Below are 22,189 nucleotides of genomic sequence, written 5' to 3'. Positions count from 1 at the left end.
CTGCCTTCCCAAATTTCCGAAGGCTTCTTTCTCCTGCTTGTTTTTATTTATGTTTCTGAGGTCTACGTTGTTTGGGGTTTGGTTTGGGCTGCTGGCTGCTTTTCTTGGAAAAAAATGTGGTGGAGCCAGCGCAGAATGTCCTCACAACGCTGTTTCGTGGAAATTTCCCTTGCTGGAGATCACTCTGTGTTTCTCCAAGGCATGAAGCCAGCCCGGCAGTACCAAGAAACCTGTTTTTTTTACAGTCAGTGGATCCCTCATCATAGATCCACCAGGATCTAATTATGCCTTTGCAAATTTTTTTTCCTGTTTGCTTAATATCTCTGCATGTGTGTTTGTGTTGTGCTGGTGTATTCTGCCCTGGCTCCCCCTTGAGTCCCTCTGTGTTGGCTCCTTTCTCCAACCTGTGTGGTTAAAGGTTTCACTGATTTATTAACTCTCCTCACAGTGCAGGGGAAAGGCCCTTTTTGTAACTTAGCCAGGTTGGAAAGTTTCATGCTGGAGTACCTGAGTGAAACTTTGCTGAACTCTTCTCCTGCAAGCACATGATTGAAATGCTTCCAGCTCATTGTGAACACTCAGCAGCAACTTACTAAATAGCAAAGCAACAATTGCTAGGTATACAAAATCAGCCCATGGCTGGAATGAGAAGTAAAAAAATAAAAAAAAAAAAGGAAACCACCACATTTTCTTTTCATATATTTGAAGAAGGAAACAGTGTCTAACACCTAAAAAATTAAGATAAATCTGTTTGAGAACACCCTTTTACTTTTTTTTTCTGCAGGTATTTGGCAAGATGTGGCAATTGAAAAAACCCAGCTGTAGCTTTGAAATTAGCAGATAATTGCCCACATTGAATTCCACCACAAAAAACACATTTCTGTGACATGTATGGGTAACTTCAATGTACACAAAGAGCTTGGAGCATCAGGGATGTGATTTTAAGATCTGCCACCAAAAGTCTTATTCTGGTCATTTCCTTACCTTCATCAGCAACCTGATTTTCAGTGCAGCTGTTGCTGCCTCCAGTAATGCTTATCAAGTAGTCATCTGAACCCATTTACACCATGGAAAAGCTTCCTACATCCTCCACACTCATGTATATAATTTCTATCCATTTATATATATATATATATATATATATATAAAACATATTTATATTTTATATCCATTTATATATATATATATATATAAATAGCAAAGGGATAAAAGGTAGATCCCTCTGCTATCTAAAAAAATCCAGACTCTTGGGACTTTAAAATTTCAAGGGCTGAGTATCCTTTTAGCACAGTGCTGTCACAATTTTCTACACTTACTGTGCCCTCTCAAGGGTTGTCCTTGTGTGTCACTTTCCTGGTCATGAATGTTAATTATTTTTCTGCATAACCACTGTCACCCCAGATCTGCTATAGATACTATTAAATCCTGTCCCAAGAGATAGAATAATCTCCTCACATGTCTTTGTACTCCACCATCTCAGCCTTGCTTGTGTGATCGTGCAGGATAATGTAATGCAAATGATGGTGATGAGCCACAGCGTTGTCAGACTTTCAGCTGCTCTGGCTTTGTAGCAGCAGCTGCCGGAACCTCATTGCTTCCCCACTTCTGCATCTCTGAAAGAGATACAGTTCTCCCCTTCCTTCTCACGTGGTTGCCATTGGGTCACAGAATGAGTTAATGTCCATAGATGCACCAGAGATGCCAGAGAGTGCAGAAAGAACACGTATAAAAACTAGTCACAAATTTCTAGCCAGGTTTATAACTTTAATCACTCTTTTTTTTATTATTATTCTCGTTTTTCTTTTTTTCCAAAAAAAGACCTGCTTTCTGTGGGAAAAAAACTGACATTTCCTGAAGTCACTAAAAGTTTTCATCTGGCAATGCAAAATTTACTAGGCCCAGTTGAAAGCATCTCTCTCTCTCTTTTTTTTTTTTTCTTTTTTTTTTTTTAATGAAAACGTAACAGTTCTGGAATAGAAAAATGTCCTTGGCTGGTCCTGGTTGACTGCTACTGTACCCTGTATCATACTTGATCACTGCAGCATTGACTTTTCATAGCTCAGGAAAAGTGCTTTGATTAATATCATTGCAGAAGCCTGTTAAATGACAGTGAATGTTTCAGAGTTCTTGTACCTGCTTCATCAAACAGAACGTGCTTCCAATTACTGTTGGTCTGCACTGTTTCAAAATAAATGTGTAACTCATTATCAACTGGTATCACAGGTTTTGAACCAAAATACATCCCAAAGGAAATGTATAACAAATATTTCATATCAGCCGCATAAATCATGAGAAAATGCGCTCAATTTTTTTTCCCTCTCTCCTTCTTGAGATGCTGTTCCCCTTCGAACACTGACACCCATGTGTGCCTGTTGCTGTCTAAATGCAGGGCCCAGTCACCACCACTCCTTTGCCTGGGATCCTGGGCAAGTTCATAGAATCACAGAATCATTAAGGTTGGAAAAGACCTCCAAGATCATCAAGTCTAATCTTCGACCAAATACAAGTTACAACTTCAGAGTGAAATAGGGTCAAATAACCCTGAATAATTCCTGTCTGCAATGGGGTCTCTGGGAGGCTGCAGGGCTCCAGGAAGGTGATGGATCTTCTGCAGGCTCAGGGAAGGTGATGGATCTTCCATGGGAGGAGGGCATTGGAGGATGTGAGGGCTATAAAAATAATCATGAGAGGAAGAAGAGGCTATGTTTACATATTTGATGAGGCTACACAGGAACTGGTTGGAGTGATGCTGCACAGACACATTTTCCAAACTGGAGGGTGTTAAACGCTTGGATGATATTCAAATAAGCATATTCCTCGTGTCACACGTTGGCTTCTAGCAGCAGCCCAAATCCCAAAGGATCCCTATTATTAATTTATCCTTGATTCTTAGATAGGCACAGACTATTTTGATAAAGGGAGGAGAGCGATTGTGATTTTCCTTCCTTTATTGCTCCACCCAAGATAAAGCAAACAGGATATTTTATGGCATTGTACAGACAGTCAATCTATCGTTTAGCAAAAGGTGCTGGACCGCAGAGACTAGGCTCCCTTCTGTGTTAGGCTGTTTCGTTCACATATTAAACTGAAGCAACATGATTTTTCAAGATTTTCTCCTTCCTCCTAAATCGCTCAACCCAAACATTTTGGCTTCAGATCATATTATAGAAGTGATGAAGACGCATGCTTGGTTTTTACTTATCTTTAAACAAAATTCAACAGATAAAATCCCTATTTGGATGAACATTATGCCTTTTTTTTTTTTTTTTTTTTTTTTTTTTGGATCCTGCTGTTTTACAGCAACAGGCTTCTGGCCAAGCCATTGATTCTGGGGCCATACCAAAGAAACACACCACAGAAGCCTGCAGTCAAAATGCAGACAAAATACAGCCTTGATCCTTCAAAGACTGTGTTCTAGAAAGTGTGTGTAAATGTTGTTGTTGTGGGATCATTATGATCCACACCTTTGGTAACACAGCCTTTCCATCACCCTTTCTTCTGTTTTATCACAGTTGAGTCTCTGCACAGACCTTTAAGCTGGCTTTGCAAAACACCCCCTGAGCTGTGCAGAGCTTTTGCTGCCCACCACATCTCTCAGTCCCTGCTTGGAAGGGTTACACCAAGTGGGAAGAGGAACCAACTTCCACTGGGGAGAATGCCGTTGGGAAAAGTCACAATGACCTCAATAAATCTGCTTTATTATACATTTTCTTTGTACAGGACTAGTTCTTTCGCCTTTATGGGTAGCGACTTTTTTCAACAAGATTCAACAATTAGAAAGGACTCTGTAGCCCTGAATTACCTTTAAACTGTCCTAGATGCAGGAAAGGATTGGACTGTTGGTGAGGCCCTGGCACAGGTTGCCCAGAGAAGATGTGGCTGCTCCATTCCTGGAAGTGTTCAAGGCCAGGTTGGACGGAGCTCTGAACAACCTGGTCTAGTGGAAGGTGTCCCTGCCTATGTCAGGGTTTGGAATAAGACGATCTTTAAGGTCCCTTCCAACCCAAGCCACTCTAGGATTTTGTGATTCTATGACTGACAATATTATTTCTGGTATTGATCACAAAACGTCAGTCTTGCACAGATGGGATACGGGATGCTGGGCCAGGTCCAGCCACCCATTGCACTATGCAGTGGTCAGGTACATGCTTGGGACCTGATAACATAAGCCCATCTTAATCCTCTTGGTGACCTTTCAGTCCCACCCACATCAAAATGCTGAGTCTCTCGTGGGAAAAAAAACAATGCAGAGACGTGAAAATGCTCCCGGGACAGTCCCTGTGCAGACTCAGAGCTGAGCCCAGAGACACACCGTGGAAGTGACGTGTTTCATGTCGTTTCCAGTAAGAGACTGGTATCAGAGGGATACAGGACTGACACTGTGTTTATCCAGCCACTTTGAATGAATCCGCTTCCTCCATCAATACAAACTGCTCTGACAAAACGGATTAATGTCTCATAAAAGGGGGTATCTACTCCTGTATCCTTTAAAAGAGAAACAGCCTTAAAAAGAAATTAATAAGGCACATTGCTTTAATGAGACGTGGAAATTGGCTATCACTGCCAAAACATAACTCCTTTTCTGATTATAAGAACGGTAATTTGCCAGCTCCTGACTTCCTGTTATTAAGCCAATTGTTAAATTTTCAGAAATATTTGAGATAGTCATCTAAACCCATGGGGTTGACATTCACCCAGCATGGATGATTGCCATCTCCTCCTCCTCCTCTCCTGGGATGGAGTCCAAAGACCTTCCTGTATTTGAGCACTGGAGAAAGCCCTCTAGAAGGGACAGGGAAGTGATGTTCATGCGCAATGTGGAGCTGCAGGAGACAAGAGGCCCTTGACCCTAAAGGTAACTGGAAGAATGAATCAGCCCCAAAATTCTTGGAGGACTTGCGGCCACAGCATGGGTCTTGTTTTTTCCTTAGGAAAAAAAGTCATCTTTCTCCAAAAGAAACAGCATTTTACAAGGAAACCCCTGTTTTCTCTGCAAAAACAACCTACCTAGCATAATAAGATTATTGCATTTTATGAAATCTATTCAAAGAGAGAATAACTACAATTAAAAAAGGACTTTGCATGCGTGGCTTCTGCTAGGGCAGTGTGGAGACTCACCCTTGCAATGAGAAATGCAGATTTTTTTATGTTAACACTGTTCTTTAACACACAGAGGATGCTAAGCTTCTAAAGTTCAGGGTAAGTTGGTTGGTTGCTGTGTTCTCTACATGGATAGCACAGCTGTGTATATACGCAGTCACTATACCAATCGCTTCTGAAAGTATCCTGAAACACAAAGAACAGTGTGTGTTCACCAATGTAGGTACTCCCTTGCAGCCCTGACCACAGGTAAGGTCAGTTTAATTAAAGGAATACTGGCCACCATGTAAATGCTTAATAATTTTTTCATATTCAAACGACAGACTTCCCTATCCTTGGACAGCATTAGGTTAAAACAGGTTTCACCTTTGCCTGTTTTGGGGTGGTTTCTCTAAACTCTGTCACCATTCTGTCTAAATATTACAGGAGAGGTTTTCAAAGATACAAATAGCAGTTCAGCTTCCAACTCCCACCAGTTCTCCAAGGGAGATGACCATGAAATTGCCCTCTGTACAGTGAAAATCATTCTTGCCCATACTGTGCTATTAGGTTACCCATATGGGTTTCTTCTGTAGACCTCAATCCCCTATGGAGCTCATGTTCCCAGCTGCTGGCAGGACTGTCACTCGGGTAGGAGATAATATCACCAGCACCTTTGCACCCTGCATATTTCACTGCTTCTTTTGTGTGACGCGCATTTTTTCAGTATTAAATGTCTGTATTTCTGTAGATATATGGATATTTATATATATATATATATATATGTATAGAGATATATTTGTGCTACTCTCTTACAATAACATTACATTGCAAATTTGTGGCAAGCAGGAGCTATGTTTTAAACTTTTTCTTTTGTGATTGATAGCAAAGTTAAGATTTTTTAATGTATTCCATTAAGTTACCCACATAAGAAATCTTACCAACTCCTCCTTTGATTCCTCTTGCACTTTATTTCCTACCATAGCCTAAATTCTGTCTCTTTGTTCCAGGGAAATATGGATTATATGAAATATATTGTACAAATGAAGTCTACTGAAAATTTTCCTCCAAGTGAGAAAATTCCCTGCTGATTTGTTTCCACGAGCAGGATACACTCAGATACAGGCAAAGGATTCTTGGTACACACAGTTCCTTTCACAGCTATAAAACAGTGTTGTTTACAGAGGTATATTTTTCCAGATCTCTGCTGTATTAATGATTGCTCCTGACTCAGAATGTTTATTCTGAAAAACAACCACCACCGACCTCATCTCCCCTCTGGGATGCGATATTAAAGTATGAATGCAATGGAGAGGGCCAGGATTTGAGGAGGCTCCGCACTCTTCTCATCCTCTTAGTTGCCTTGTAAGTCCCACCCTAGGAGCCAGCCTGCTCTTTCAAACAGTAATTGAAGCCCATCGATCACCTCCTTCACAAGATTCGTGGCTCAGCTGTAACCGACGTGGCAAAGCTGTTTGTTTATTCTTCCAAGCAGATGTTTGAGCAGTCTCCCCAACCTCCAATAAAATATTGCAGACAACTGTGAAGTTTACTAACCCCTCGTTAAAGCAATCCCCTTGAAGTCTTTAACTCACCAGAAGATAAACTGCACCAACATGATGTGGTCCCACTCCCAAGTACAAAGAGCCATTTCCACCAGCAAATACAGTTTATACCCATAAACTTTTGCACTGGAAATCACTATGTCTCTGTTTTAGATCAATGCCATGAAAACAAAGACAGATGTAATATTTTACTCTTATCTGAGGTTATGGTTAATTGACTCTCTGATTCCTCACATCTCTAACTCCTCTCTTCCCTTCCTGCTCTTGGTGCTGGTCTCAGTGGCCCATGGACTGCCTGTTATAGGGTGATGGCAAGAAATCTTGGAGCACTCTTCCTTATATCTACAGCCTCAGGACCAACACTCTTAGCACTACCTGCAGAAGGGGTTTTTCTTGTAAGAGCAACAAATATTCCCATTCCCACCATGTCATGTTTGCCAGCATTTCCAATGCTTGCCCTCCTTGCACTCTCGGCCCACTGAAGGATGGTGATGGTCAACCTCAACCCATCCAACAGAAGAGGGCAGCAGCATGACAGACAGGTCTGAGACCCAGGAGTACAGACTTGAGATACAATACAGGACAAGAAGTGGGGAAGAGAACAGCTCGACCATGCCAGCAGTGTCTGTGGGGATCAGCACACCGGACATTAGCTGAGGACAGGGTGATCAAGTTGGACATGCTGCTAATAGTGGCTGATCAGTGCTTCTTTTTACCAAGACACATTGTTTCTCTAAATCTGCACAATGCAATATACAACTTACTTTTTATTTTGGACACTGTTCCCCCAGGTTTTCATCTCTCAGTCCTTTCTCCCTCCTGCCCCACCCTTCCAGGAATTCACATTGCACACATTTCTGCAAATGGAGTTAATGGCTTCTCTTTAAAGTTATGGGTGAGGAATGTCCTTTCTATTAATGCTTATCATTGTGTACTGCTTCAATAAAGATTCCTTGTAAACCAAAAAGAATGTCCTGAGCAGTGCTGGGGGCTGAATTGCATAAGATGTTCAGTGTCCAGGGCCAGACGCCTGAACATGCACAATTCTAAACACAAAGAGAACACTAAATATCAGCTCAAATATTCAGTTGGCTCAGGGCAGTGCATTTTCCATGCTACCCATTGTGCAGAGTTGGGTTTGTGATTTCTTTTTGTTTTCTTTGTAAATAAATCCTTATAACGACTTTCCCTTATCAGAATCCAACACAGCCGAGGACACATGGACGACAGCAATGATTCAGTATGGTGAGTGAGGTCCCTGGCCCATGTCTGACTCGTCTATGCCAAGGGAGCTCATGAAATGACCCAGAAGCCTCTCCTGTCCGAAGGAAATGGGGAAGATAGACCATGCTCAGGTCAGGTCCCAGTAAGGACCCAGGACACAACCAGTCTGAGCACTCAGAGACCAGGAGGGAGAGCACATGTAGCCAGGGCTCTTCTCTTCCATCACAGTCACTTTGCAGAAAACCCACTCTTTTCCAAAGACGTCACCAGGCCAGCAGGCAGCATGATGACAGTGTATGGCATCAGTGGATCCCAAGCAGACATGGGATCTATGTGGCCAAGACCTGTAAGCTGTTGTCACCCTATGGCTGCTGCTTCAGCTGCTCTCTATAGTAGAATTCTGTCCTCCACGTGCAAGAGGCACTTAAAAGAGATACGAAGCAGATTATGAGTACAGCACAGACGCTTAGCAGTGTCTGCATAGACTGGTGGAAGGTTTTTCTCAGTTGCAAAGTCAGCCTTCCACGCTTTGGACCCTGTTAATAATATTTGATAATATATAGTGTAGGAAAGATGGAGCTTCTATATCCCAGACAACAGACTCCATAAATGCATTTCTAAAATAATTCAGTGAGAGATCATCTGTTACACTTGTGCATGATGAGAGGGAAATTGTCCAAAACTTGTATTCTAATGGGGAAAAAATAATCCTTGGAAGCAGAAAGAGGGAATCTGCTGGCCAAGAGACCCCAGAAAGCTCTGAGTGTTTCACAGGCTGTAAGCGATACTGCGACTTTTGGGCAAATAGACAAAGGGATTCCTGAAGGCAGACCTCTCTCAAGCCCTCAAATGCACATTTTTTTTTTTATTTTGTGAAGAGACATCTTTAATGTTTTGGTGGAGGAGGTTGCTGGCCTGTCAGGGTTTCGGGGGTTTATTTAACTTCTTCCATTCACAGTCCTGGACTTCATGCTCATCTGTCTTTATTCCTAATGAATTTTCGTCTCAGCTCTAGAATGTCTGGTTCCCATTCCAAAGATGTAATTTGACTTCTCCTTTAAGAAGTTTGACTATATCCATGTTTTTCTACAGCCAGAACTTACAGGCACTTCAGCTTCTATTCAAAGTAAACCCGGGGCTAAATATATACATGTTGGGGCCAAACTTCACCAAAGCCAAATGCCCTCAAGCCTTCACAAGGTCAGGCCCCTTGTAATTTTGATGCTTATAAACCACAGAAAATAAAGTTTTATGCCTCTTATAAAATAAGAGCAAAATAAGAGAAAGCTCTTACTCTTCAGAACATCCTAAAACTATATATAAATTTAAGTGTGTTTGTGCTCTTTTATTTTTAGAGGTTGAAACCTCTGGGCTGGCTGGGGATAGGGAGTGTCTGTCGTTGGGATGGGTGGTAAGGTCCAGGGTTGGTTTGCAACCTCCTCTTCTTAGCTGAGTTCTTGTGTGCCTGAGAGCTACTATAATACAGATATAAATGGTACCCAAGGCTACCTGGAGATAGAAAGGTGGTAAAAATGGGTGGTTCACAAGGAAACCCTATTCATATCCCTTTCCTCCACTTACTCTGCTAACAGGAGTGAAGAGAACCATTTGCATGGGTTCTTTACCCCAGAAAGTGTCTCCCACAGTGCTCTCCTCTGACACCTCTACCCCCAACACTGTGTGTCTTGGTAGTGAAGCATAATGATGAATTTCCATCTCTGAATCTCTTTAGCTGCCGGAGTCACTCTAGGCTTTCAAACAACTGCATCGCACTGGATGAAGCTCCGAGCACTGCAAATCCTCATTTCTCTTGCTAGCCAGAGTTCATTCACGTCAGCACATCTCATTCTATGAACAAGCCTTATTAGACCAAAACTGTGGGCTTTTTAACAAAAAAGGAGGGGAAAAAGGGACAGGGCTAGATTTGTGTGCTTAAGCAGCTGAGCTGGTCTGAGAGATAAATAAACTACTAAATCATGGTGCTGCACTGTTGCCAGAATGATATATCTCTCCTTTGAAAATAGTGTCTGCAAGGAAATGACAAATAATTTTCCATACGCAGACCTTACAGGCACACCAAAGTGAGTAACTTGGAGGACGTTAGTATTTTCGGTATTCCCGTCCTTCCGGAATGCCGTGGCCAAATCCCCACTGAGCACAACGAAAGCCTCTCACTTCTGGAAACCGTACTGACAACTCGGAGAGCACCGTCTAGTAAATGATGAGTAAAGACCCCGAAACGATGTGCAGGATTCCAGCAGTACACGGGCTCACGCCTGGACCGCAGCAACGGGGAGGTCACAGAGGGAAATAAATCAGTGGCTAGTGAGCTGTGCTGGTGAATTTGGCTGTGATTCCTGCCCCACACTCACTGTAGTCACTCCAGGACCTGGGACTCCATTCGTCAGTGCGACGGCGGAAATGCAAAATCCAGATCGTTATAATGGAGACCATTGAAGGAAGGCTCTCAGGAGAAAGCCTGCTCAGCAAAGGAGTCATCAGCCCTTCGCAGCTGCATGTGTGTTGTCTAGGATGAGAAAACACAGGGAAAAATAAATAAATTCAACCAAATCCTGCATTAAGGTCTCAGACCAAATGAAGTCACTTCCAGAAAAACATTGTGGAGCCCTTTGCTCATGTAATGTGTGTGTGTGCTGGGATTACAGACTGCAGCAGACTCCTCAGAGTTAGGAGAGCAGGGTGCCCTGCCTGGTGTGGGACAGGATGGGGTGCAATGGGGCAGCAGAGCCCCTGCATGGCAGTTCAGATGCCCCCAGGTTGATCAGGGCTTGTGGTGCTCAGTGAGGGCAGGATCCTACTACCTTGCTCTACCTGTGAAACCTTTCTGAGATAAACCAAAAGGTCTCTGGCTCTTGAAGGACCCTCCATGATACTTATTACGTGTTGTACCAACTTGATCATTAGTCACATTCTGTTCCCACTAAGCTTTCCCTAACCTCAGTTCTTTGAAATTTATTTTACCCTCCCTTTTACACCTTGCCTTTTGAAAGCAAATTTCTTTTCACTCCTGCCATCAGCCCAGCAGCTTACCCTGTGAAGCACTGCATCTGTAAGAGCTCACTAGTGAAACAGTCTTTAAGGTAAGGAACATTTGCAGCAGAATCTTGCAAAATAAGCAGCCTCTCCATGACATGCCTGACATCTCCAAAAACTCCAACAGACATGGCAGGTTGGGACGTTTTGTTGTATAATTATTGCTGAATGATAGACACAGGCTGCATTACAGGGCTTTTTGCTCATCCCAACCAATAAACCAGGGCCTGAGCTTGTACCTCTAGGATTAGCTGCAAATTTAGATTTTAAGATCCTATAAATAGAATAACCCAGGCTACTGTATTGTTTTTTAAAAAGGCAGGAGGGCTGAGATCTGACCATGGTTCTGTCAGCTCCTTGGTGCCTGTGGGGTTGTTTAACCCAGAGAAAAGGAGGCTCAGGGAAGACCTTTTCACTCTCTACAACTACCTGAAAGGAAGTTGGAGCCAGGTAGGGATCAATCTCTTCACCCGTGCAACTAGAGACAGGAACAGAGGAAATGGCCTCAAGCTGCACCAAGAGATGCTCAGGTTGGACAACAGGAAGAATTTCTTCACTGAACTGGTGGTGAGGCACTGGAATGGGCTGCCCAAGAGGCAGTGGAGTCCCCATCCCTAGGGATGTTCAAGAAATGACTGGATGGGGCACTCAGTGCCATTGTCTGGTTGACAAGGTAGAGATCGGTCAAAGACTGGACTCGATGATCTTGGAGGTCTTTTCCAACCTAAATGATTCTGTGATTCTGTGACCAAGGGAGCTGGCAAGAACTGCCACTGTTTGCAATCAGCTGCAGCGTGGGAAGGTGCTGGGCTCCCAGCACTGGTCCAGGCTCAGGAACAAAAGAACCACTTTTGTCAGGAGTATTTTACAGAAAGGAGAGATGTTGGCTCAAAATCTATTATTTTCTTTTATGAGAACTGTTGTAAATTTCTGCAGAGACCATTGACATTGAGAATCCAATTTCCCTCAGATAAACCCATTTTTGGCAAGGAGTTTTGTCTCTCTGTGTTTAGTAGGATCAACAGTCACTATTTAGATTTTTGAAAGACTCCCTCTGACCATTTTCATTCCCACTTCAGCTTCAGTTTTGTAGCTAGACTAGACTTTCCTCTTCCCACACCAAGTGAAATTCATGGGTGGGCTGAGAAGAACCATGTAGCTTATCGAGTTACATCTTACTTAAACCCCGTTTTCTAAGACTTCAGTGAACCATGAGCAGGTACCCCGCACAGAGCTAAACTCGGTGGTTTGCAGGAAGCTAACAAACGCCAAGCAGGAGGAGGGAGGTTATCCCAGGGGGGTCAGTTCTACCAAATCCTACTCTGTCTTGGCAAGGAGCACACCCTTATTAATGCTGGTTGTAATAACACCCTTCAGCTGGTTCATGCCTGCAGCAGGTGAAGTCTGCTGGACAAAGACTCTTTGCCTTGGAAAGCTTCCTCTGTTGTTCTTATATATCAATTCCCATTTTCAGAAAGGATGTAGAGCCTGCCCACCATTGCACGCTCTCCTTCAGTGTTTCTGCTTCTTTCCCATAGCTTGCCTTGGGCTCCTGCTTGATAGCAAGATGTTAAGAATAATAATCAACAGAAAAACAGTATGCTCTTTTATTTTATTTACACAGCTGCCATGAATTTTGTTATGCCTAGATCCTCTGTCTCTTCCTCTCTCAGTGGGCTGGAGAGAGAAGAATGAGCTTTTTAGCATTTGTGTTTACTTTTATTGCTCTTTAAAATATTTTATAGCCTCTTAATAGAGTGGCACAATAATATTAAAATAACTAAAAAAAAAAAGAAATGTACAGAAAAGGTATTAAAGCATCATAGAAATGGATTTAACACTTCAAATCTCCCTTTAAAGTGGCACCATGTCCCCACTTTGAAGCAAAGCAATAAATTCACTTTGTAATTCTTTATTAGAGGTTTTATTGGAAATTAGAGTGCATGTACTAAGCAAAATGTCAGCTTATCTATATATACAAATATTTGCCCACAAGTTGGATGAAAGACAACATATTGCACATTACAGTGCAATTTAGATTACAGTAGCCAGCACAGATTAAGTCACAGTCTACCCCATGCTTAGGGCTGTACTAAAAGTCAGTTTTACCCTCAAAAATAAGCAGATTGATGGTGTAAAATAGGAAGACAGCAATTTGCTTCCAGCTGTACAGCAAGGCTGTGGCTGAAGAGCATCCCTTTGGTACACCCAGCACTGCCCCCCCTGCTGTGGCAGAGCATTCCTTTCACAAGAGCCCCAGCAGATTATCCTGAGCAAGAGTTGTGATATGCTGATAGCCTTATCTGGCTGGTGGCTGGAATTAAAACAATGCAGTGTACTAATGCAGGCGATTATCAAAGAGTAGACAAAACAAGAGGGATGGAGGTGCAAGTTTCAGGCCAGGGGTTGGCACAGGGCAAGTGTCCATCCCAGAGTAAGCACAAAGCACAGGAAGGCAGAAGGTGGATACTTTGTTATAAAAATTGTCACATATGCACTTTTTTACTGGTTGTGTGCTGAATGATGTCCTGAGGAGCACTGGGAGTCACCAGCATCCTAAGGGGAGGCCAGGCCAGAGTAGCTTCCCAAGGTACTCAAGCAGCACAGAGGCATGCAGAGACTCTCACTCTTCCCCATCAAGGAGGAGATCTCAGACAAACCCCTTAGCTTGCTCAGCACAGATCATTTTCCTTCATGTTCCCTTTGCTTTTGCAGAACTCCTTGAGACACTGGTGAATTAAAAAGTGGGGAAAGATGATTGTGTCAACATGTGTTGTTTATGCAATATAAATAATCACCATCAAAGTTGTCACAAAGGATACTGACACTTAGGAGTCACGAATGGGGGGAGAACAAACGGCAGTTATGGCACTTGACAAGCTCCCAGCAGCCCCGAGAGATAAATCTGCTGCCTGCTCCTACTTGAACTTACGGCATCCTGGATTTCAGGAGCTTCCACTCTTCTGCGTGATCCAACAAACATCCTCTCAGGATCTCCGGTGAATAAATAACTCTTTGAAACACGTCCTCCCTGTTGTGGCACCCATCCCAAGGAGCCCCTGCTTGTCTCTTTGGCATTGTGTAAACATCCACAGCACAATCCGGAGCTCTTTTTTCTTGGCTAGCAGCACAATTACTCCTTCAAAGGGCCAACTCCCCGTGCCTAAGTTCATCAAGCTGTCACTCAAGAAAGTCAAATCTCTGGACGAGTGCTGCAACCCTCTCACGAGCTCTCCAGTTTCCTGCAGTTTATGGGCTGAAGCAGAAGCTGTTTGGCTCAGCTGGCTGCTGGGCTGGAGGAGGGCACTATTTTGTGCCCATAAACAAACCTCTTTGCAAGGTCATCTCCTTCCCAGCATCCTTCGCCTTCCTTTGAAGCCTGGGGTGTCAGCAAGCTCAGCATCACTGTCACAGTGTGAGAGGGAAAGGGCTTTATTGTGTTAAAGGACATTTCTCCTCTATCTTGTTCACTGCAAACCTGTGACCCCAGGTCCTGCCTCTCAGGACAGAACAGGGTTGTTTTTAACTGGAACCAGTGTGTACAGGGGAGAGTTTTTGCTTCAAAGGTGCCCTTCCAGTACAGATTAGAGCCAGGCTCCCCAGTGGTGTAAATCAACCGTGCTTCTACAAAGTCAGCTGTTACCAGTCAAACTGTGTCTGATTTACCTCCCCAAGCATCTGTCCCTCTGGCCAGAATCAGAAACACTCAAAAAACCCTGGCTTTGTGCTACCATACCAGCAATATCCCGATTAAGTTATAAATTTGCCACTAAAAACCCATTGTCATGTTCAGGCTCTGAAGGGTGAACACAATCTCACACTACAAGGTAGCAGAAGGAGATTAAATATTATAGCCAAATCAGTTACAGATTTATTCCATAAACTTCACATGATTTCATTGTATTTTTCCCTCCTTTGATGAATGGATTTTCCTAAGTATGACAGATTTATTTTTTGTGGCAGGTACTTTTTTTCTGTTGCCATGCTTTATGCCAGTTTTCCATTAAGTCCTAAGGAACAAGATGAGGTGAGAAATAAGTTTTCTTATAGCTGCAATTTGATTTAGGTGCATGTAGTTCATATTTGAGAACTTCTTTTAAACAACACAAGGACTCTGTTTCAAAAGTCTTTGTATGACTGTTTGGAAACACTGGTGTTTTTAGCAAAGGGAAGAAATCTGAGAGAAATTATAGGATCTGCAAATGGCATTTAAAAAATTGCTATTAAAAAAGAAAGAGCCTGTTTTAGGCATCACCTTTAAACTGGAGATTTTCTGAAAGATTATGGAATATTTACATGTAGTTAAAAGAGTGTTCTTGTAAAGACCTGTGGAGTATTTATTCATTACCAAGAAGAATTTTACTCAATGTACTCAGGCAAGCTTTAGGTTTCCTCAGATTTCTTTGGAGATTTCCAAACCTATAAATGCTGTAAATATGATCAGACATTGCTCTGTCTGAATTCTGTTAAACTGACACCTTTTTCCTTAGGAAAAAAAAAAATACAATCCATGGTTTATTTTACTTGACCCATATTTGATATTTAAGGAAATTAAATAAATCTCACGTTTAGCCTCCCAAAATAATACAGGGTGTCCATTAACATGTGTTAAAATTAATGAAAGCTTGGTGGTGAACATATAAATAGCACAGCTGCCAGGCTGTTTTGTAAAATTGGAATTGATCTCTCCCTGCTGTAAAGTGTGCAGAGCAGATTCATAGAGATAATGCATGTTGCTGTTTGTAGTCTCTCTTTTGTTGTTTCTGCTTTATGGGCTCTTTGGTTACACACTGGAGTTGTGCTCCATCAATATCCTACAGCTGTTCTGAGATTCTTGTAAGTTGTTCAGTGTTTCCACTTTCATATATATCAGGAAAAAAAAGTTGTTGTCTCTGCACACTTGCACAACAATATGTTGATAATTCTTTAACTTGATGATCCTTATGGGTCCCTTCCAACTGAAGACATCCTATGATTTTATTAACATCTTGGTATAATTGCACCACGCTGAGCAGGGAGACTTCCAGTGGGCAGTCCCACTGACAAATGTAAAGAGTGAGTTATGTACTGAGTTAAGAGGAAAAAATATTAATCTAATACCTCTGAACATCCCTAACCAGGGACTTTGATCCTTGCTTGTTATTCATTGTTTTTTCCCCTACTATTAGGGTTCCTAATTTCTTTTTCCCTACGATAGGAGCTCTCTTCCATTCCCACCTCCACCAGTTTTTCTGGGGCTGACCATGATTACATGGTACAGCACTGTGGTTCTCCAGCAGCAGGTTGACTTATGCCTGGTTCTACTAGAAAAAAATGACATAAGAATCTGGCCCTCTGCTTTTTTTTACTCTGCTCTTAAATAAAAACATTGCAGCATTGACATGAGCTTAACATGGCAATTCTCCCAAAGCCCTCATAAGGTGTCCTCGCCCCAAATTGTCACTCATGCTCTGGCTCCAGACAAAGCCACTTTAAAGCAAAGTTTGATTGACTGCATTCATAATATTGAGGACTCTGACTTGTCTCATCAGCCAATATATATATGTCACCCTTCCGGGAGCTCCCAAAATGACCCAGGGGTGACTTTGTGTCCCTTTGGATTGCTCTCCTCATCTCCCTGAGAAACCTGCCATGGAAGCAGTGTGCATCTGCTGTTTAATACATCATGACATCATCACTAAGCCCAGTGCTTGCAGACAACCTTGTTTGTGGCAGAGAGGCAGTGGCAAGGGAGCAAAAGCCAAAGTTTTGATTCAATATCCAGGTAAAAGTATTGAAATAGATCCTCCTTCCCATTAAGAAATTATTGAGAAGATTAAAATATTAAATGTGATCTTACATGAGGTCAGAAAGTTAATCTGCCCGCCACTAAAAAAAATTACACCCTCTAAACAAAGAGACAACATCAGTAAGTATGAGAGTTTTCTGCAGAAGGTATCAATGAAGCGCAAGCAAGCACATGCATCCCCTGCAATGGTGGTGTTCATCTAAAAACATTTTCCTAACCAATTCCCTCTCCCACCCCAATTAAACTTGGAGATTTTTTTCCATCAGCCCTTACCAGAAAGCATCAAAAAGCTTATTCCAAAATCCACTGACATCATAGGGAGCCTTTCCAAAGGCTAATGGGCTTTGGGATCAGGCCCTTGGTTTTTATTCCAAGCGTTCATAACAGTGAGCTTAAATCGGTCCATGCGCTTGCGTGCGCCCAAGAAGATTTTCCAACATTACGTTCGTTTGGGACAAAGATCCCCCCATGTGGTGGACTTGACACAAAGCCCATTTAAATCCCATCAGTCACTTCAAAAGGGGTGGGAGAAGAGCCAGGCCAGCTGAACAGCGGTAGAGCTCACCTTACACCCACTCTTATCACCATGTCTGAGGGGAGGGACACCCATGCTACGCAGCTGCCAAAGAAGGGGTGCCAGTGGCACCACGCTGAGATGACAATAGTGGTGAGGTTGAAAGTTTCAGGGGGGATAGTGGGAAAACCATGGAAGAAAGCTCACACAGGGTCTCTGCTCTGCACTGCAGCTTCGCCACTATTCAAGTTGTGCAAGAGCAATGTATCTGAATGTTTCTGCGCCTGACTTTTCGTGGTATTCATCCATCCAGTGTTAGGCATTAATCTTCTCTTAATTGACTAGAAGACCACAGATCCAGGGTATGTGAATGTGATCCTAATTAGCTCACTTCAGGTTACACATTGATTTTCTGTGTGTTGCCTTTTGGAGCTGTGGAGCAGCTTGTTTTTTGAGGTGAACATAAAAGAGAGAGGGGCAGAGGGAGTGTTAGTTACAGCTATAAATTTTACAGTTCACTGGAAACCACATTAAATGGCAACATCAGTTTATAGATCAACTCTGCAACTGCTTGGTCGTTAAAGTGGTGGTGGTAGATTATTGTGTTGTAGCCTTGTAAAATATGGGCACCGTATTTGCTGGGAGAGAACTTAAAAAGAACAATAAAAGTCTCCAGTGTCTTTGATTTCTCATTTCTCTTGCAATGCAGTAGGCAATATGATACAATCTGTGTGTGAGCTTTTCAGGGGGGTGAGCATTTGCAAGGCTTTACTCTTATGCTCCAGAAGGCAAAGCTGATGAGTCTTCCTGATTTTAGGTTATAGGGACTCTGCATTACTCTTAGACTGGCCTAGATGTGGACGATATGGCCAGACCATTCCCAAGTTCCTTCTAGGGGTAGGAATTTCCAGTGCCACTGAAGCAGTGCATCAAGCTGCACAGACAGCCCATGCAATAGCAGTGTCCATGCTTGGCTGACCCTTCTGAGACACATCTGCCTCTTCCAGCTCAGTCAGACCCGAGGACAAAATTCATGTGCAAAAATAAAACTTGTAAGTGATAAAAAATGGAATCTTTTCCCAGACAGTGCCTAATCTCTGACAGTCTTCTGAAAATGTAGACATTTATTCTGGACTATGAAGAACTTCTTTCAAATGTTTGGTCACTGCAAAAGACATGGAGCTCATTGGAAAATCCAGCCATAATATCCTTCCTGATGTCCAATAAATTTTGAATCCATATTTTCCTTTCTGTTAAAAATGAGGGTGGCATTTGTAGGACTGGTAAGATGTTCACTGGAGAATTAGTGTTAATAATCATGGTTTTATCTGCACATGGCACAAAGTCTTTTCCAACCAAGGAACAATAAGCACTGCCTCACTACGGGCCTGGCTGATCAGTATGCTTTCCTTTAAAGAAGGGATATTTCCAGCTTTAAAATGCAATATTGTCATGGGAAATTAATTAGCTTTTCTGCATAGTAGACAAATGGGAATTCTCTCACACACACACTAAGAAGTTAATTGTGTGAAATGAAACATTTTACAAAATGCTACTGCTACCACTCACCACACTTTACAGAATTTGTCTGGATAAAATCCCACTCTCTTTGTGGAGGATAATCCAGAGATGAGATGTAGTGCATGGCTGTCATGAGCCACTGTGGTGGGTCCAGTTGCAGATAGGAAACTAAATACAATCCTCTCATGTTTGTTGTTGATACATGCTGTAATCTGGATGGCTGTAAGGCTTTTCTTGTTTCCCCCATAAAGGCTGGGCCACTAAAGTCACTGGTTAAATTGCCACTGAAGGAAGAAGAGGCACTACTCTGAACTGAGTGCAGGTTGGAGGTGATGGCACTCACCACCACAAGACTGTCAACTTTTGTTTGTGGAATGAGTCAATGGGACAGAAAACAGCCAATATTCTGGGCATTTTGCAGAACTAACCTGGCTGCATGTGGGACCTGGCTGAACTCCTGTCTCAAGAGCCAGAAGAGCAGTAGAGAGCTTTCAAGGATGCAAGAAGGACCTCTTCTGCCTCTTTCTCATGAATAACAAGAACTTTTGTTGCCTTAATTTCAAAATGTGATACAGCCTTGTGAATGCTAAATCCTCTATAAAAATAACATAAACAGAATTTAGTAAAAGTGATCGAATGCATGAGGGTCCTGTCAAGTTTGTTTGGTTGCTTCCTAATGGAAAGGATTGTGAAGGCTGTTAGTAACTCATCCTCTGAGAAATACAGCAAGCTTCACAGTTATGATTTCCATAAGAAAGGAAAAAAAGAAAGCTGCTGTTTATCTAATGCAGAGGGAAAATGCAATGCATCTCTGCTTGAGACATGTACTAACATTACATGGTCTGACTGCTCTGCAGTGAGGGATAGGAGGTCTTCATGACTTTTTTAATTTTTTTTTTTTTTTAATATGGGGGAGTTTTATTTGGCCAAGGGGAGCATAAAGACTGACGACCTGCTCTTTCACCAGGCTGCTTCCTATTTACAGCACTCTGGCATACAGAACTGCTTTAACCCAGTCACAGATCATCCCTGTTGATGCAAGAGCAAATGCTGGTTTCTATAAGGTGTCATGATCGTGGCCCTGGGGAAGCTCACAGTGGGAGAATGAGTGTGGTATGTCATTAATGCTTTGATATTTCAACAGGGGATCACCAGGGACCTTCTGTCAGTGGGACAAGGATGAAAGATCTGGCAAGGGCTTATCTCAGCCAGGGTAGTGGCATAGGCCAAGGCATGCTATGCTGTCCTGCTGCAAGGAAAGTCATGAATTGGCCTTTGGAGACAAGCACCTCAGTATCTCTTTGATGAAAATGCTTGAGATCATCCGTGTATTTCAATCTTGTCATCATATGGGTGTTGTTCTGTTTACTGTCCTGTTTTTAAAAATAAGGACCTTGTCAGGAAGAGATTGTAACACACCCCTAGAAAGACATTATTTTCAGTTTAAAATTTCCTATGTCCCCAGCTAAAAATGTGAATCAGAGATAAAGTCTGACACGTTCTCACCATTTGTCTCTTTGGCAAAAGGAAAAGAAGGGTCATTCAGTTCTGGGTCTGACGTACAGGATGCCACTCAAGCCGTCCTACTCGATAACTTCAACTTGAACTTGTCCACTTGTGTAAATGGGGCTGATTTATAACCTTGCCACACAGACTTGGAGCTTTGTGTAATCTTCTGTGTGGTATAAGCTGCCCTGCTGTAATGGCTCTAAACAAGTTTTTGCTTGGCCGTTGTTTAGCACCAGGGACCAAGGCATTAAGGTCTAAAGGGCCCTTAGGATGCACAAAGCATGTTTCAGGTATCCCTGTGACAAAGAGAGTTCAGTGGGGTTTGGGAGTGATTTGTAGCAAAAGTCCTGATCCCTAGTATGGAAAAAATCCTTCCAAATCCCAAAAGAAAGCTGTAAAGTCGGGCACTCAATTTACCTCTCCCATTAAAGACGTCATAAAGAATTTTTCATTTTAAATAATTCCAAAAAACCAGCAACTTTTAAGGGGGTTGGAACTAAATGACATTTAAGGTCCCTTTCAACCTAAACCATTAGGAAAAAAATAATTATAATAAAAAACAACAACAATTGCTACTAAAATTTAAGGAAATGCTATCTAAACTCCAGTTTCTTAGAATCTTCATGTGGTTCCTCTGACAGATTCAGTTATAGTTAGACTCTTTATGTCTCTGTGCAGCTCAGTAAGAGCAGAAATGAACATGGATAATCCAGATCACACTACCAAAAGGCTGTTTGGGAGCCCAGCCTGGATCTGGGTTCCAAGTGCAAGGCTGGACCATGTAGAAGAGAGTGGTTGTGTTCATGGAGGAGTGTACTATAGTAAGTGTGATCTTTCCCTCCACCTGCAAAAACTGAGAGGGATGTTTCCTCCAAACCTTCAACCACTTTTCATGGCATGGAAGATGCTGCCTGAGGTCTGCCAGCTCATCCATGTTTTATAAACACACAGCAGCAGGATTTCAAAGGTTGAGGTCCTTCATAGATGCTGCTGCTGGGAGTGCTCTCACCATGTCTTTTTGTATGAGTCAAGGGAGAAATGCATTATTCCCCCAAACCACTCCAATTTTCATCTGTTTGTTTGTTTTTAACTTCATATATTACATATAATTTCATGCTACACGGCTGCAAAACAAAGCTCTTCCAACCTTTATTTACATATGATGTGATTGGCTGGATTTGAGAGACTTCAGATGGCACGAGGGAAAACAGATGAGATTACTGGAAAAAGCAGAAATTAGCTCTCATTCTTAAGATGATCCTGCTGTACAATGAATCCAGCAAAAGTAGCAAACATATCCCTGTGCAAGTTGTGTTTAACTGGTATGTTTAAACTTTAAACTGGTATGTTTAAAGACTCAGTGTCAATTTATGTCTTCACTGCCATACAGAGATCATCCCATAATATTCTTCACATATGATAATGAACCACTCAGTTGAGGCAGGGCAAAACTGGCTTTGAGAAACAGCAACGTGTGCTGGATAGTGAGTAGAGAGCAGTGAGTAATGCTGTAGTCTGTGCTCTTATGGACTGTAGTCTCCTCTTTCTGGATGTGCCATATGCCCTGATTCATTGTGCTCCTGAAAAAATAATGGAGTGCAGAGAAACATCCATTGAAATAAAGAGCAGCCACCAAACTTCCTGCCTCACACGAGTTCCTCTACCATCCCATCCTGGTGAATTCTGCTGCAGCTGCTAAAACTAAAAAATGCATGTGTTTATGATTGTTTGGGTTTCTTAAAAGCAAAACAAGTGATTGGCTGCACCATCTTACATACACAGATGGCTCTGGGCAGCCCAACAGGTCCCACATCTGCTGCTGCAGTGCCAAGAGCTTGGCACTTACGTTTTTGGGATCACGCTCAGTGGTTTAGAGCAGATGATGTTGTCCAGCACTCCATCCTTACACCCCACTCTTGCACATGCAGCTGAGAT

This window comes from Empidonax traillii, unplaced genomic scaffold (genome assembly GCF_003031625.1).
Source record: "Empidonax traillii isolate 1590-97213 ecotype Southwest subspecies unplaced genomic scaffold, ASM303162v1 scaffold50:size1795014, whole genome shotgun sequence".
NCBI lineage: Eukaryota > Metazoa > Chordata > Aves > Passeriformes > Tyrannidae > Empidonax > Empidonax traillii.
The sequence above is the reverse complement of the archived record's forward strand: the minus strand, read 5'-3'. Positions refer to the sequence as shown.